General features: G+C 46.4%; 1 protein-coding gene across 2 annotated transcripts in view; it reads left to right on the plus strand.

Moving 5' to 3' along the window:
* The window catches only part of LIMS1 (LIM zinc finger domain containing 1), a 78,602-nt gene that overhangs the window by 22,283 nt on the left and 40,115 nt on the right, over positions 1-16,204 (plus strand). Inside the window, exon 1 of one of the 2 annotated variants that reach the window (XM_040425066.1) lies at positions 10,045-10,180. The exons of the other annotated variant lie outside the window; for it this stretch is intronic. The gene's annotated coding sequence lies outside the window, so the exon portion shown is untranslated. Of the gene's footprint in view, positions 1-10,044; positions 10,181-16,204 lie in introns of those variants that run through there. 2 annotated transcript variants of the gene reach the window in all.

Below are 16,204 nucleotides of genomic sequence, written 5' to 3' on the forward strand. Positions count from 1 at the left end.
ATGTGAAAGTAGTATTACTTTTAACCCGTTAGTGACCAGCCTGTGTTGGGCCTTACTGACTAAGCTATTTTATTTTTTTTAAAATTTCATCGTCCTCTTCCAAGAGCTGGAACTAATAATTTTTATTCATTTTTAAGTATGTAGCCTTGCAAGGTTTGTTGTAGTTTTTGATGGAGGCATTTTGGGGTGCACATAACTTGCTGATTAACTTTTATACGTTATACATTTTTCGGCATAAATAGCACGATAAGTTCATCCTAAAATACTTAGGCCTCTTTCACACGAGCGTGTCCGGATGCGTTGCGGCAAACCCGCGCGAGTAGGTACGCAATTGCAGTCAGTTTTGACTGCGATTGCGTTCCGTTTAGTTTTTATCGCGCGGGTGCAATGCGTTTTGCACGCGTGTGATAAAAAACTGAATGTGGTACCCAGACCCGAACTTCAGAAGTTCAGGTTTGGGTTCAAGGTTGTGTAGATTGTATTATTTCCCCTTATAACATGGTTATAAGGGAAAATAATAGCATTCTGAATACAGAGTTGGAGGGGTTAAATTTTTTTTTTAACTCCCCTTAATCCACTTGTTCGCGCAGCCGACATCTCTTCTGTCTTCATCTGTGAGGAAAAGGACCTTTTGATGACGTCACTGCGCTCATCACATGGTCAATCACATGATCTTTTACCATGGTGATGGATCATGTGACGGACCATGTGATGATCGCAGTGACGTCATCAAAGGTCCTTTTCCTCACAGATGAAGACAGAAGAGATGCCGGCTGCGCGAACAAGTGGATTAAGGAGAGTTAAATTATTATTTATTTATTTTTTAACCCCTCCAGCCCTATTGTACTATGCATTCTGTATTCAGAATGCTATTATTTTCCCTTATAACCATGTTATAAGGGGAAATAATAATGATCGGGTCCCGATCGTCTCCTAGCAACCGTGCGTGACAATCGCACCGCATCCGCACTTGCTTGCGGATGCTTGCAATTTTCACGCAGCCCCATTCACTTCTATGGGGCCTGCGTTGCTTGAAAAACGCACAAAATAGAGCTTGCTGCGATTTTCACGCAACGCACAAGTGATGCGTGAAAATCACCGCTCATGTGCACAGCCCCATAGAAATGAATGGGTCGGGATTCAGTGCGGGTATAATGCGTTCACCTCACGCATCGCATCCGCGCGGAAAACTCGTCCGTGTGAAAGGGGCCTTAGACTTGTATGGGAGGTAAAACCTGCCAAAATTAAAATGAAATTGAAAAACCTAAAATTATAATTAAAATAACGTTTTAACATTTTAATTTCATCCAGTGTCTGCAAAATGCATGGCAAAATTAAAAAGAAAATTAAATTTCTCCATTTGAATTTTCTTTTCCAACTCCAGTGTGGGTAATAAGTGTCAAAAATAAATGCAAAAATAAACAGCCTATTTCATTTTAAATTTGCACTTTGTCAATTAATTCTCTTCTTCCTATAGTGGGTTTTTCATGTCAAAATGATAAATCAAATGAAAAAAAGTAGAAGCTGAAAATGGTAGATTGAGATTTCAATTTCATCTCTTGCAGGTATTTTCCATGCCAAAAGTAAAATGAAAAAGAAAGCCCATTTGAATTTACATTTTAACATTGTACTAACATTCAGATTCATTTAAATGAGCAGCGGTGGGCGTGGTGCAGCATGCAAAATGTTGTCTACTTCCTGACTGAACAGACAGTGACTCTGTATGTCCACTAGAGGGCGCTGTGCTTCTCCTCATTTCCAACAGCTAACACAGGATCAAGGTTATCATTCCAATAGATGGCGCTGTGACAGTGAAATCTTAGTACTGTGCCGAATGCATAGGACTGAATTATGATTATATCATCAACTCTGCTGCCCTGTTAACCCCCTAGATGCCGTAGTGCCTAATCACCTGCAGCATCTATGGGGTTAATCCGCTCTGCCATACTTGAGTGAGGATGTGGTGGACGTTGCTCCAGAACAGTGCCAAGAAGCTTAAAAAGTTGCAAATTATAATACACATATGTCATGCGCCATAATCGGTGACTTTTTTACATCAATATAGTGGCATAAAATGATTAGTAAATGTCCTCCATTGTGTCTGTGTGACCAAAAATCAGGGTGCATGACTTGGCATCACTGTGCCGATTGGTGGGAGAGTTCAGACCCCCATGATCAGTATTGAAGGCCTACAATAGCGCTCAGGAATGCAGGTATAGCGTAGCTATATCCTATTATTGTTCATGTTGCAGATAAGGACAGGCATTGTTACAATGGATCCGCAAAAAAAAAATGCAATACGGTTGTCACACAGACATCTGTCTTTTTGGGGGGGGGGGGGGGGGGGGGGGTTCGGACCATAAAATGCATACATTTGTGTGCATGATCCCTTAGGGCAGGGGTCTCCAAACTTTTCAACAGGAGGGCCACATTGAAGATTTTACAAGTATTCGGGGGCCGGAAAAAAAAATCAGTTATGTATTAAATTAAATGTATATATTTTACATGGATCGTTTTTGTAATCAGCATGATATGACTGAGAACAAAAGAGAAAAAACTTTAGCAAAACAACGCAAAGACACCCGTGTCCCTATCAGCGGTGTCCCCATCAGCACAAAAATGTCCCCATCAGCACAGCAATGTCCCCATCAGCACAGCAATGTCCCCATCAGCACAGCAATGTCCCCATCAGCACAGCAATGTCAGCATCAGCACAGCAATGTCAGCATCAGCACAGCAATGTCAGCATCAGCACAGCAATGTCAGCATCAGCACAGCAATGTCAGCATCAGCACAGCAATGTCAGCATCAGCACAGCAATGTCCCCATCAGCACAGCAATGTCCCCATCAGCACAGCAATGTCCCCATCAGCACAGCAATGTCCCCATCAGCACAGCAATGTCGGCATCAGCACAGCAATGTCAGCATCAGCACAGCAATGTCAGCATCAGCACAGCAATGTCAGCATCAGCACAGCAATGTCAGCATCAGCACAGCAATGTCAGCATCAGCACAACAATGTCCCCATCAGCACAACAATGTCAGCATCAGCACAGCAATGTCAGCATCAGCACAGCAATGTCAGCATCAGCACAACAATGTCAGCATCAGCACAACAATGTCCCCATCAGCACAGCAATGTCAGCATCAGCACAGCAATGTCAGCATCAGCACAGCAATGTCAGCATCAGCACAGCAATGTCAGCATCAGCACAGCAATGTCAGCATCAGCACAGCAATGTCAGCATCAGCACAGCAATGTCCCCATCAGCCGTGTCACCCTTAAGCACAGCAATGTCCCCATCAACGATGTCCCCATCAGAACAGCAATGTCCCCATCAGCGGAGTCCCCATTAGCAGCTGATGGGGACACTGCTGTTGGGGACGCGGCTGATGGGGACACCATTGATGGGGACACCCGTGTCCCTATCAGCGGTGTCCCCATCAGAACAGCAATGGCCAAATCAGAACAGCAATGTCCCCATCAGAAAAGCAATATATTACCATAAAAAAAAAAATATTCCCATCAAAAAAACAATATTCCCATCAGAAAAACAATATTCCCATCATGGGGACACCCACTGATGGGGACGCTGCTGTTGGGGACATTGCTGTGCTGATGGGGACACCACTGATGGGGACGCTGCTGTTGGGGACATTGCTGTGCTGATGGGGACACCACTGATGGGGACACCATTGATGGGGACACCCGTGTCCCTATCAGCGTTGTCCCCATCAGCACAGCAATGTCCCCATCAGCGGTGTCCCCATCAGCACAGCAATGTCCCCATCAGCGGTGTCCCCATCAGCACAGCAATGTCCCCATCAGAACAGCAATGTCAGCAAACTCAGAATACATTTTATTTTGCCCCCTCTCACTCAGAATACATTTTATTTTGCCCCCTCTCACTCACAATACATTTTATTTTGCCCCCTCTCACTCACAATACATTTTATTTTGCCCCCTCTCACTCACAATACATTTTATTTTGCCCCCTCTCACTCAGAATATATACAATGTGAGAGGGGGCAAAATAAGATATATACAATTTTGCTCCACAGGTGGGGAAAGTGGAATATCGATAAAGAGGGGAAAATGGAATATATACAGAGGGGGCAAAATGGATATAAATAGAGGGGCCCTGTATATATCCATTTTTGCCCCCTCTGTATATATTCCATAATCATTTATCCCCTGTGTGTATATATTGCATTTTTGCCCCCTCTGTTATCTGTTTAATTTTTTTTCCATTTTTTTTGCCTTTTTTTCTTATTGAAATATATTTTTGTTCCCCATTGGTCCCCTGTGGAGGATTTCTTGCCTGACATTTAGTTCCATGCCAGGTGCCCCCCTGTGAGTTATAGCCAGGCAGTGGTGATGTGCACATTTAAAAAAAAAATACTTACCTCGTCAGACTGCTCCGCTCCCGCCTTCTTGCTCTTGCTTGCAGCCCACAATCCTGTCTTCCAGCGTGCGTTGTGTGATCCCGCGAGACCTGGCTGGCGCGATATCACAGCGCCACCAGGCCTGAATGGGTGGAGGCGGAGCCCGAATGGATGGAGGCAGGGCTGGGGTTGGTGGGGCGGCGCAACTACTCACAGAGGCCGGGGGCCCAAGCGACCAGCCATTTACATAAAAATGTTAAAATTACTTGCGATGGGGCGACAGAGCTGCGGGCCCCCCCCACCGCCGGGCCCGGTCGCGGTCGCATCCTCTGCGACCGCGATCGTTACGCCCCTGGGCGGTTGTGCGGATTTGGTTCCTGCAACCTGCCAGCTGCGGGCGGGCCGGATCGAACGCACAATCGGGCCGGATGTGGCCCGCGGGCCGGGGTTTGGAGACCCCTGCCTTAGGGTAAGGGCTCATGCACATAACTATGTATTTTGTGGTCCGCAAAAAAACGGATCCACAACAAAATACGGATGACGTCCGTGTGCATTTCGTATTTTGCGGAACGGAACAGCTGGCCCCTAATAGAACAGTCCTATCCTTGTCCGTAATATGGACAATTATAGGATATGTTCTATTTTTTTGCAGTACAGACATACGGAAACAGAATGCACACGGAGTAACTTCCATCTTTATATTTTTATTTATATATTTTTAGTTTTTTGCGAACCCATTGAAATGAATGGTTCCGCAAAAAAAACAAAAAACGGAACGAACACTGAAAGAAAATATGTTCGTGTGCATGACCCTTAAGTGTTGGGTCAGTTTTAGGGCTCATGCACACGAACATATTTTCTTTCCGTGTCCGTTCATTTTTATTTTTTTTGCAGACTGCATGTGGAACCATTCATTTCAATGTTTCCGCCCAAAAAAAATGAAGTCACTCCGTGTGCATCCTGTTTCCGTATGTCTGTTTAGCCACAAAATAAACACGTCCTATTGTACGCATTACGGACAAGGATAGTACTGTTCTATGAAGGGCCAGCTGTTCGATTCCACAAAATACAGAATGCACACGGACGGCATCCGTATTTTTTGCGGACCGCAATATACATACGGTCTTGTGCATGAGCCCTTAGGGTTACGATTAATAATAGGGTCAGTATTAGGGTTACCGTTATTATTAGGTATTACAGTTAGGAGTCTGTATTAGAATGAGGATTAGTAATAAGGTTAGGGTCAGTATTATGGTTAGGCTCTGTATTAGGCCTCTTTCACACGACGTATGTATTTTTCCGTTGTTCCTTATTTTTTGTTTTCAATATCGTCCTGATATTGTGAGATGTCTTTCCACACTCTTAACCCCCGCGGCACTCTGTTATGTGTAACATACGATTGCAGGGAATGATAGTCCAAAATAAACGCACTTCTTCCTCAGATAATTGTGTGAGTTTCATCTCTAGAGTGCGAGTACTCATTGCGTGCCAGCTGTTAGTGTCATTGCCCGCATCTTGCTTCACAAGAGAAAAGTGCAGGTTCGGTCCACACTCATGTTGCAGCGTGCTCTGACTCACAGAACACTTTTCTCTTGTGAAGCAGCGATTCATTTAGGTCGTGCGGATGCGGGCAATGACACTAAGGCCCCTTTCACACGAGCGAGTATTCCGCGCGGATGCGATGCGGGAGGTGAACGCATTGCACCCGCACTGAATACTGACCCATTCATTTCTATGGGGCTGTGCACACGAGCGGTGATTTTCACGCATCACTTTTGCGTTGCGTGAAAATCGCAGCATGCTCCTCTTTGTGCGTTTTTCACGTAACGCAGGCCCCATAGAAATGAATGGGGTTGCGTGAAAATCGCAAGCATCCGCAAGCAAGTGCGGATGCGGTGCGATTTTCACGCACGGTTGCTAGGAGACGATCGGGATGGAGACCCGAACCTTATTATTTTCCCTTATAACATGGTTATAAGGGAAAATAATAGCATTCTGAATACAGAATGCTAAGTAAAACAGGGCTGGAGGGGTTAAAAAAAAATAAAAAATCATTTAACTCACCTTAATCCACTTGCTCGCGATGCCCGGCATCTCCGTCTGACTCTTTACTGTATAGGACCTGTGGTGAGCATTAACTATAGTTTAAGGACCTGGGATGACGTCACTCTAGTCATCACATGGTACGTCACATGATCTTTTACCATGGTGATTCACCATGGTAAAAGATCATGTGACGTACCATGTGATGACCAGAGTGGCGTCATCCCAGGTCCTTAAACTATAGTTAATGCTCACCACAGGTCCTATACAGTAAAGAGTCAGACGGAGATGCCGGGCATCGCGAGCAAGTGGATTAAGGTGAGTTAAATGATTTTTTTTTATTTTTTTTTAACCCCTCCAGCCCTGTTTTACTTAGCATTCTGTATTCAGAATGCTATTATTTTCCCTTATAACCATGTTATAAGGGAAAATAATACTATTTACAGAACACCGATCCCAAGCCCGAACTTCTGTGAAGAAGTTCGGGTACCAAACACGCGCGATTTTTCTCACGCGAGTGCAAAACGCATTACAATGTTTTGCACTCGCGCGGAAAAATCGCGGGTGTTCCCGCAACGCACCCGCACCTTTTTCCGCAACGCCCGTGTGAAAGAGGCCTAAGGCTGGTTTCACACGGGCGTTGCGGATTGGGGCCGGATGCGTTCAGAGTGCGTTCAGTGAAACTCGCACTATTTTGCAAGCAAGTTCAGTCAGTTTTGTCTGCGATTGCGTTTAGTTGTTCAGTTTTTTTTACGCGCGGGTGCAATGCGTTTTGATGCGTTTTTCGCGCGCGTGATAAAAAACTGAAGGTTTACAAACAACATCTCTTAGCAACCATCAGTGAAAAACGCATCGCACCCGCACTTGCTTGCGGATGCAATGCGTTTTTCACGCAGCCTCATTCACTTCTATGGGGCAAGGGCTGCGTGAAAAACGCAGAATATAGAACATGCTGCGATTTTCACGCAACGCAGAACTGAAGCGTGAAAATTAACGCTCATGTACACAGACCCATTGAAATGAATGGGTCAGGATTCAGTGCGGGTGCTATGCGTTCACGTCACGCATTGCACCCGCGCGGAAAACTCGCTCGTGTGAAAGGGACCCAACAGCTGGCAAGCAATGAGTACTCGCACTCTAGAGATGAAAATCACACACTGCTTTAGATGGATGGCGAAACCTGCAGAATCTCCGGGCTCGACTGATATGCATCTAATATGTATGGCCAGCTTTTTTCCCCCACTCTTTAGATATTGATGATTTATCCTCTGGATGGGTCATCAATTTCAGATCAGTGGGGGTCCGCCACCAGGCACCCCCACTTTTCTTTGTTTTCAACAGCAGTAGGCACTGGAAACAGTGCAGAAGATGGAGCAGAAAGCTCTGTCCATGGACAAAGCAGTGGACGGAACTGGAAGTAGAAGGCTCTGCCCGTTGTGTCATGCCTGTGCTGGCGTACTGCATCTCAGCTCCCATTCAAGTGGAAGTCTACTGTCTTCATGGACGGAGCTTTCTGCTTCTGGCTCCATCTTCTGTTTTGTTGCCAGTGCTTGCCAAAATCAGCTGATTGGTTGGGGTGATAGGTGTTAGACCCCCATGATCTTATATTGATGACCTGTCCGGAGGATAGGTCATCAGTATCTAAAGAGAGGGAAAACCCCTTTAAGACTATATCCACATGTAGCAAAAAATTTAACCAAGCCAATAGGCAATTCGGCATCAAAGTCTCAATATATGGATTTTGCCGTGGGATAGGACTTATTCAGTGCACCCCTTTAGGCCTCTAGAGGGATCACAATGCTAGAATACTAACACATCAAAAGCAAGAAATGACATCATATAAAGGGAGTTTCTCAGCTTGTATTTGCATATTTGTTGCATGTAGAGCAGGCATCCTCAAACTGCGGCCCTCCAGCTGTTGCAAAACTACAACTCCCAGCATGCCCGAACAGCCTACAGGCATCAGCCTACAGCAAGGCATTGTGGGAGTTGTAGTTTTAAAACGGCTGGAGGGCCGCACGTTGAGGATGCCTGATGTAGGGCTTGAGTAGACAGTGAGCCCATCCCCTCAGTGTACCAAACATCTGTCCCTCCTTTCCCTTGTAGGCTAACCCGGACAAATGCCTGTGTGCTGTTCTTGCTTGGCCCCATAATCTCACGCCTGTGGCGTGTGCCGGAATTACGGTACCTGCTTTATAAAGGTTTTATACATTTATTGGATCCAGCATTCTGTTCCTGCAGGGAATATCCTGTTAGAGTTCATCAGATACAGCAGTTCATCTCTAGCCCCATTCATGACTATAGGACCCGCTTGGTTTTTGCCCAACGGAAAGCTGGCATTTTGCCGGAAGGAGTCATGGCTCATGCACGAATATCCGTGTTTTGCAGACTGCAAAAACTGCTATAGCCGTGTGCATGAGCTCTGAATGGGGTCCGGTGGTGAATGGCTGCATCTAGCTAGGCCAGATCCGGTGAACTCTGAGAGGCTTTTCTCTGCCGAACCTACCCTCGGGCATCTCATTCCTGCACAGTAAAGAAGACCTGTACTGTGCAAGCACCAGTTACATCATAGTACAGTCAGACGTTAAGAGCCATGGAGTGATGCAATGGGGGAGTAGAGAGAGATGGGTATTTGAGGTATCTTAAAAGGGTTGTCCAACTTCATACAGTTTTTCAAATGCTCCACACCCCAACACCAGTCTGTGGGACAAGCGGGGACTGAAATGCAGTGAAGACAGTGGTGGACTCATGGAGCCAGAACAGAGCATTCAGGACTAGGAAAGTATGCTTAACCCAACAAGTCTGCTGGGTGGAGGGGGGTTATTTAAAAAAATAAAAACTATATGAAGTTGGTCAACCCCTTTTTAAGCTGTCAGATCAAGGACCTAGCGTGAAAAAAGCAAACAAACAGAAGTTTGCCAAGTGACATTCTTGCCATACAATCATAGTTGCAACTGATGACTAGCCAAATAAAAAAGGTGAGCTATCCCCTTTTTTTGGTCGACAGCTATTGGGACATTGCAAACGATCATTTAAAATAGTAAAACTGTGGTTGGCTGAAATGCTTGACATTTTGACCTAATGCTTGTCTAATTTTTTGACCCAAGAGAGGGGTCGTTGATCCAGGGAGTTATTCTGATTGCCTGATTGGAGTCGGGAAGGAATTTTTTATTCCCCTAAAGTGGGGAAAATTGGATCTACCTCACAGGGTTTTTTTTTTTTTTTGCCTTCCTCTGGATCAACTTGCAGGATGACAGGCCGAACTGGATGGACAAATGTCTTTTTTCGGCCTTATTTACTATGTTACTTTTTTCTGCTATGAGGAGCAGTTGTTGAGTAGATAGTCATCCGTTGCGTCTGATCAGAACACTTGTCGACCCAAGAACTCAAACGATTACCAGCATCTGAACTGTGAACATTTTTGATCTCTTGAGTTTTGATGATCTTGTGAACATACCTACATGTAGTCACTGATGTAAAATGTTAGGGCAGTGAGAGGGTTAAGGAGGACTGACTGGGGAGCGGACCTCTTTCTAGCGGTTACTGAATAATCTAGTGATTGCCTTGTCTGCGCTGTGCAGCACATGAGGAACCAGAAGATACATGTACGTGGCCTACAGAGGAAGCACTGCCCAGGAAGCAGATGTATGGGGCAATAGCACTTGAGTTAATGTATACTTTGGAAGCTGTGTGACGAGTGTCCGTCTCATTATTGCGGTGGAAGTTGTTCTAATGCACTGTAAACTGGAGGTACGTGGTCTACGTAAACCTGTGTGGTGACTGAGGAAAAGAACTAGGAACCTTTGCCTGTATGGGTGACATGCAGGATCATTGGATAGTTGAGTTTTTGGCCACATGTAGTAATGATCTCGGATATTGTATTAGATTGTTCCTTCTCATGTCATGTTATGCTATTAGTAATCTGGATGCATTATATGTATGTATATACAATATTCTTCTCTGGTTCTGACCTATCCTTCAAATACTTTGAAGCTGACCGTACACCTCCGATATATACATTAGCTGAACTCTCATGTGACCGTCTCCTAGCGTCTACCATGGTGGAGAATTGGCATCAGGCATGTTTTACTTTAATCTGCCCCATCTCGTATTCTTGTGGGTTACAGAGGTACCTGAACAAAGGCTGATCCACATGACCGCGATCGGTCCATGTATTGACTGTGGCTCCCTTGAACTGACTGTATCCTAGTGTTTTAGGATACAGTCAGTTACTACCTGATGGCGGGTCTGATTTACAGTACTCACGTAATGAGGTTAGCGCAATCCGTTCAGGGCAAGGGAGCAGTGGTCAGTCCAGGACATGTGGCCAATACTCGGGCTGTGTTTCCTGGTCCAAACATGGTTATGTGAATGAGTCCTAAGGCAGGCCAGACAGGAGCTGTAGTGGCACGAACTTTGCTAGTTCTGCTGACACTTTGTTCATGGGGTCTCTGGGGAGCACAGAGGTTGGTGCCCATAGATGGTTGGCAGAAACGCACTCTTTGCTCTTTGAAGTTGCAGCTTTGTGGCATACAAAACCATGTCACATATGCCACCAGTATTATTATAAAAGGCACTCCTCCAGAGGTGGACCTGTTACAGATGGCACCCAGTGTGCAGTTTAGTGGACACCATAGTAAGGGAGGACTTATTTTTCCTTAAAAGGGTTTTCTGAGATTTTAATATGGATGACCTATCCTCTGGATCTGATCGATGGGAGTCTGAGACCCCTATGGATCAGCTGTTTGAGAAGGCACCAGTGCTCCTATGCGTGCCGTTCCCTTCTCACCAAGCACAGTGTTTTTGTACTTGGTATCGCGCTCAGCCCCCTTTCTCTTCTTCTATGGGACTGAGCTGCACCTAGGCCAGGTGACCGATAAATGTGTCGTCACTGGTCTAGGGAACGCACAGAGAAGGCCGCCGCGCTACTGTGAGCACAGCTGCCTTCTCAAACAGCTGATCGGCAGGGTTCCCAGGCGTCCGGACCTCCACCAATCAGATACTGATGACCTATCCAGAGGAGAGGTCATCAGTATGAACTTCTCGGAAAACCCCTTTAACATATAATTGAAAAGTCCTCTTATTCTTCATGAGTAAGGGCCTAGAATTAAAAAGGCTGGAAAATCACTTTCTGATACTGTATATACCGATTGTCTGAAATTGTCACTTGGGCACCATGTGTGATTTGACCTCTTTAGTGTACAGTATATTTAGTCACTACCAGGGCTGTGGAGTCAGTAAGCCAAAGTTCAGACTCTGCGTCCTGCTTTTTATCACAGTCCGACCCCGTTTCCGACTCATTTATGAATGGCCAATAATTAGTAATAACGAATGTACTGTAGAAAAATGATAACATTGGGCTTTTTCTCGCCATCATGTCAGTAATCGGGCCACTAAGGCTACTTTCACACTTGCGTTGTTCTTTTCTGGCATAGAGTTCCGTCCTAGGGGCTCTCTACCAGAAAATAACTGATCAGTTTTCTCCCCATGCATTCTGAATGGAGAGCATTCCGTTCAGGGGGTCTTCAGTTCAGTCTTTTTGACTGATCAGGCAAAAGATAAAACCGCAGCATGCTACGGTTTTATCTCCGGCCAAAAATCTGGAACACATGCCGGATCCGGCATTTTTTTTCCATAGGAATGTATTAGTGCCGGATCTGGCATTTAAAATACTGCAATGCAATAAATGCCGGATCCGTTTTTCCGGATGACACTGGAAAGACTGATCCGGCATTTCAATGCATTTGTAGACTGATCCTGATCAGTTTTACAAATGCCATTAGTTGGCATACGTTTTGACGGATAAAGCAGGCAGTTCCGGCGACGGAACTGCCTGCCGGATTCTTCTGCCGCAAGTGTGAAAGTACCCTTCTAGATAGAACAATTTAGAAAATGTCAGGAATTTCACAAATTGTTCTAAGTATGTAATGAACTATGCATTTAATAACTGAAAAACAATAGTATACACTTAAATTTATAGATTTCTTAAAATTATTTTCTCAGAAAAAGTTAGAAAAGCTTTATATGTATGCCCTGAAAATGCAGAGAATCATGTGCAAGTCTAAAAATGTAAAAGGTGCAGCTGCTATATTCAGTGCTGACGAGGGCTGCAGCAAACGATTGTCAGTAATCGAGTATTCTACCGATTATTTTTACAATTAATTGAGTACTCTAATAAGAAAAACCTTCTTAAAAATAACGTATTGCTTTATAAAAACAATATTTTTTATTTCTTACAGTGGTATAGTAAATAATTGCACACACATAAGGCTTCTTTCACTGTAGCAATATACATTCTGTCAGAAGAACAGCCAGAATGTACTGTATCGGGTATATCTGGATACTGCCGGTTGCTGCAGCCATTGACTGTAATGGGTCCGGCCTTGTTACAGCATTCAAGCTGGGTTTTGGCAGGACAAAAAATGTATGCTGGAACATGGCCAGATGGCCTTGGACCACATTATAGTCAATGAGAGCATATAGCTGGTTGTATCTGGCTATACCCAATATGGTATACTCCAGCAGGCTGTTCTTCTGCCCCTCTATGCCATCCATTGCCAGCCCAATTGCCATGTCTCCCACTCCCCCAGTGCCATCAGATCAGCGCCCTCCATGCAATGTCCCCCCACTCCCCCAGTGCCATTCATTGCCATGTCCCCCTTCCCCAGTGCCTCAATGCCATCCACCATGTCCCCCACTCCCAGTGCCATCAGATCAGCCCCTCCATGCCATCCACAATGTCCCCCACTCCCCCAGTGCCATCAGCCCCTCCATGCTATCCATTGCCAGCCCAATTACCATGTCTCCCACTCCTCCAGTGCCATCAGATCAGCCCCTGCCTTCATGCCATGTCCCCCACTCCCATCTGCCCCTCTATGCCATCCATTGTCCCCCTCCCCCAATGCCACCATGCCATCCATTGCCATGTCCCACTCCCCCAGTGCCATCAGCCCCTCCATTGCCATGTTCCCCTTCCCCAGTGCCTCCATGCCATCCACAATGTGCCCCAGTGCCATCAGCCCCTCCATGCCATCCATTGCCAGCCCAATTGCCATGTCTCCCTCTCCTCCAGTGCCATCTGCCCCTCTATGCCATCCATTGTGTCCCCCTCCCCCAGTGCTACCATGCCATCCATTGCCATGTCCCACTCCCCCTGTGCCTCCATGCCATCCACAATGTCCCCCAGTACCATCAGGCCATCCATTGACAGCCCAATTGCCATGTCTCCCACTCCTCCAGTGCCATCAGATCAGCCCTCTGCCTCCATGCCATGTCCCCCACTCCCCCAGTGCCATCTGCCCCTCCATGCCATCCATTGTTTCCCCCTCCCCCAGTGCCACCATGCCATCCATTGCCATGTCCCCCTCCCCCAGTGCCTCCATGCCATGTCCCCTACCTAGCGCCATCAGTCCTTCTATGCCATCCATGTCCCTTCCCCCACTCCCCCAGTGCCATCAGCCCCTCCATGCCATTGCCATGATCATCCATGTCCTCCAGCGCCATCAGCCCAGTTCAAATCACAGGTGCCCCCTTCATCACCGGTGCCCCCTTCAAACCCCCCGCTAACTTTATACTTACCTTTCCTGGCACTGGCAGTGCGCTGACATGGAGTCCGCAGGAGACGGACCCCGTCTTCTTCCCAGCATGCACTGGGAGGGACCTGACGTCACACACAGCGTCGGCCAGCGCTCTGACGATGTGTGCACGCAAGGCCCTGGCCAGTGCAGCACAGTGGGGAGGCCACGGAGCGGTGAGTGAAAGGCTTCACTTCATTCACTCTCCGTGGTCATGGGATTTAAACGAATTCTCTATGCAGGGAAACTGCATCGAGGATTTTTTTGCCTCGATTACATCGATGAATCGTTTCAGCCCTAGTGCTGACCATGAAAGGGTTGTCCGGGAATAAGTAACTTTTCACAAGTATCCACGGCATGCCTCCGCTATGGAAAGATTCCATACTGACCTGCTATCAGCCACTCCAGTGTGCCCGTCTTCCAGTCCGCAGCTTATTTACTTCCTCTGCGGCACGGACATGATCATCTACTCTGCTGCAATCAATGACTGGATTCAGCGGTGACATGTCCACAAGAGATACTTGACCACTGAAGCCAGTAATTGGCTGCAGTGGAGCAGATTATCGTGGCCGTGTCCAGGAGGAATTAAACAAGCCAGACTGGAAGATGGACACACTGGAGCCGGCATGCAGGGCCAGAGAGGTGGGGAGTAGGCAAGTATGATTCTCTCCATAGCAGGTGCCTGTGAGAAGTTACTTATTCCCATACAACTCCTTTACTCCTATAAAGGAGTTCTCCGCTTTGGGCAGTGCCTACTTGTTAAAGAATGCCTTGACCTCTCAGACCAAGAGATGCTGTTTGTAACCACTCCCCATTATGATGGCCCCATCTATTAAAGGGGTTGTCCGTGCTTTTTCTATTGATGACCTATCCTCAGGACAACCCCTTTAACTGATAATTCCCTGGGTAAATGAAAAATAGTTTTCTACCAAAATAACAATTTAAAATGGCAACTCATCAGCATGTTTTGTATAGGAATGTATCATTTATGTATAAAAGTTTCAGCTGAAAAGAAACAGTGTGGCTATGCATGCATGGGAAAACGAATAAATATATATTAAACTGGTTGATTTTACCTGCGCTGGTGCATTAATGGCAGACTACCAGGAGGGGGTTTGTGCTGCTGATGTACATTAGGCTACTTTCACATCTGCGACACTGCAATCCGACCGGAATGGTGGCAATCTTTGGTCCGACCAATTCTTGGCATATTTGCTGGATTGCGGCCAGATATCCGCCGAACCCCATTATAGTTAATGGGACTGGTGGGCATTCCGGTTGCATCTGTCAGTCCCGGATATGGAGAATTCCGGCAGGCTATCCATGAATCCATGCCGCAGATGTGAAAATAGCCTAACTTCACTCCCTATTTGTTCTGCATGGGGTTTCAACCTAAGGAATGTTACCATTTACTGACAGCACACAGAGGTCTTGAAAATGGCAAGGAATTGCACCAAAGTATAATAAAAAGTGCAATATGTTTAAAGTTTGTATTTTAAAGTTTGAACTTTAGGTCTAGTCGACACTTAGAGAGTATTGGGCTGCAGCTATAGATTATTTTAGTAATCTAAATGATCTATTTAAGTATTCTATCGGTTAATCCAACGATTAATCAAGTACTCTAATAAGAAAAAAATTAATTAAAAGAACATTTTCCTTTTATAAAACTCATCAGCTCCCCAGTGCCCTCAGCTCCCCGCAGTGCCATCAGTCCTCTGTGCTGTCAGCCCCCCCCAGTACCATTAGCTCCCCCCAGTGCCATCAGCCCCCCAAGTCTTCAGTCCTCCTTGCCATTAGCCCCTCCATGCCACCATGTCCCCCATTGCCATCAGCCCCTCCATGCCACCATGTCCCCCATTGCCATCAGCCCCTCCATGCCACCATGTCCCCCACTCTCCCAGTGCCATCAGCTCCTCCATGCCATCATGTCCCCCACTCTCCCAGTGCCATCAGCCCCTCCATGCCATGTCCACCAGTGCCACCAGCTCCTCAATGCCACGTTCCTCACTGCCATCAGGCCCTCAATGCCATGTCCACCATTGCCATTAGCCCTTCCATGCCATCATGTCCCCCAGTGCCATCAGATCAGCCCCTCCATGCCATGTCCCCCAGCACCATCAGCCCCTCCATGCTATTGCCATCCATTGCCATCTGTATGTCCCCCAGCGCCATCAGCCCCTTCAAATTACGGGTGCCCCAC

This window comes from Bufo bufo, chromosome 3, assembly GCF_905171765.1.
Source record: "Bufo bufo chromosome 3, aBufBuf1.1, whole genome shotgun sequence".
Lineage (NCBI taxonomy): Eukaryota > Metazoa > Chordata > Amphibia > Anura > Bufonidae > Bufo > Bufo bufo.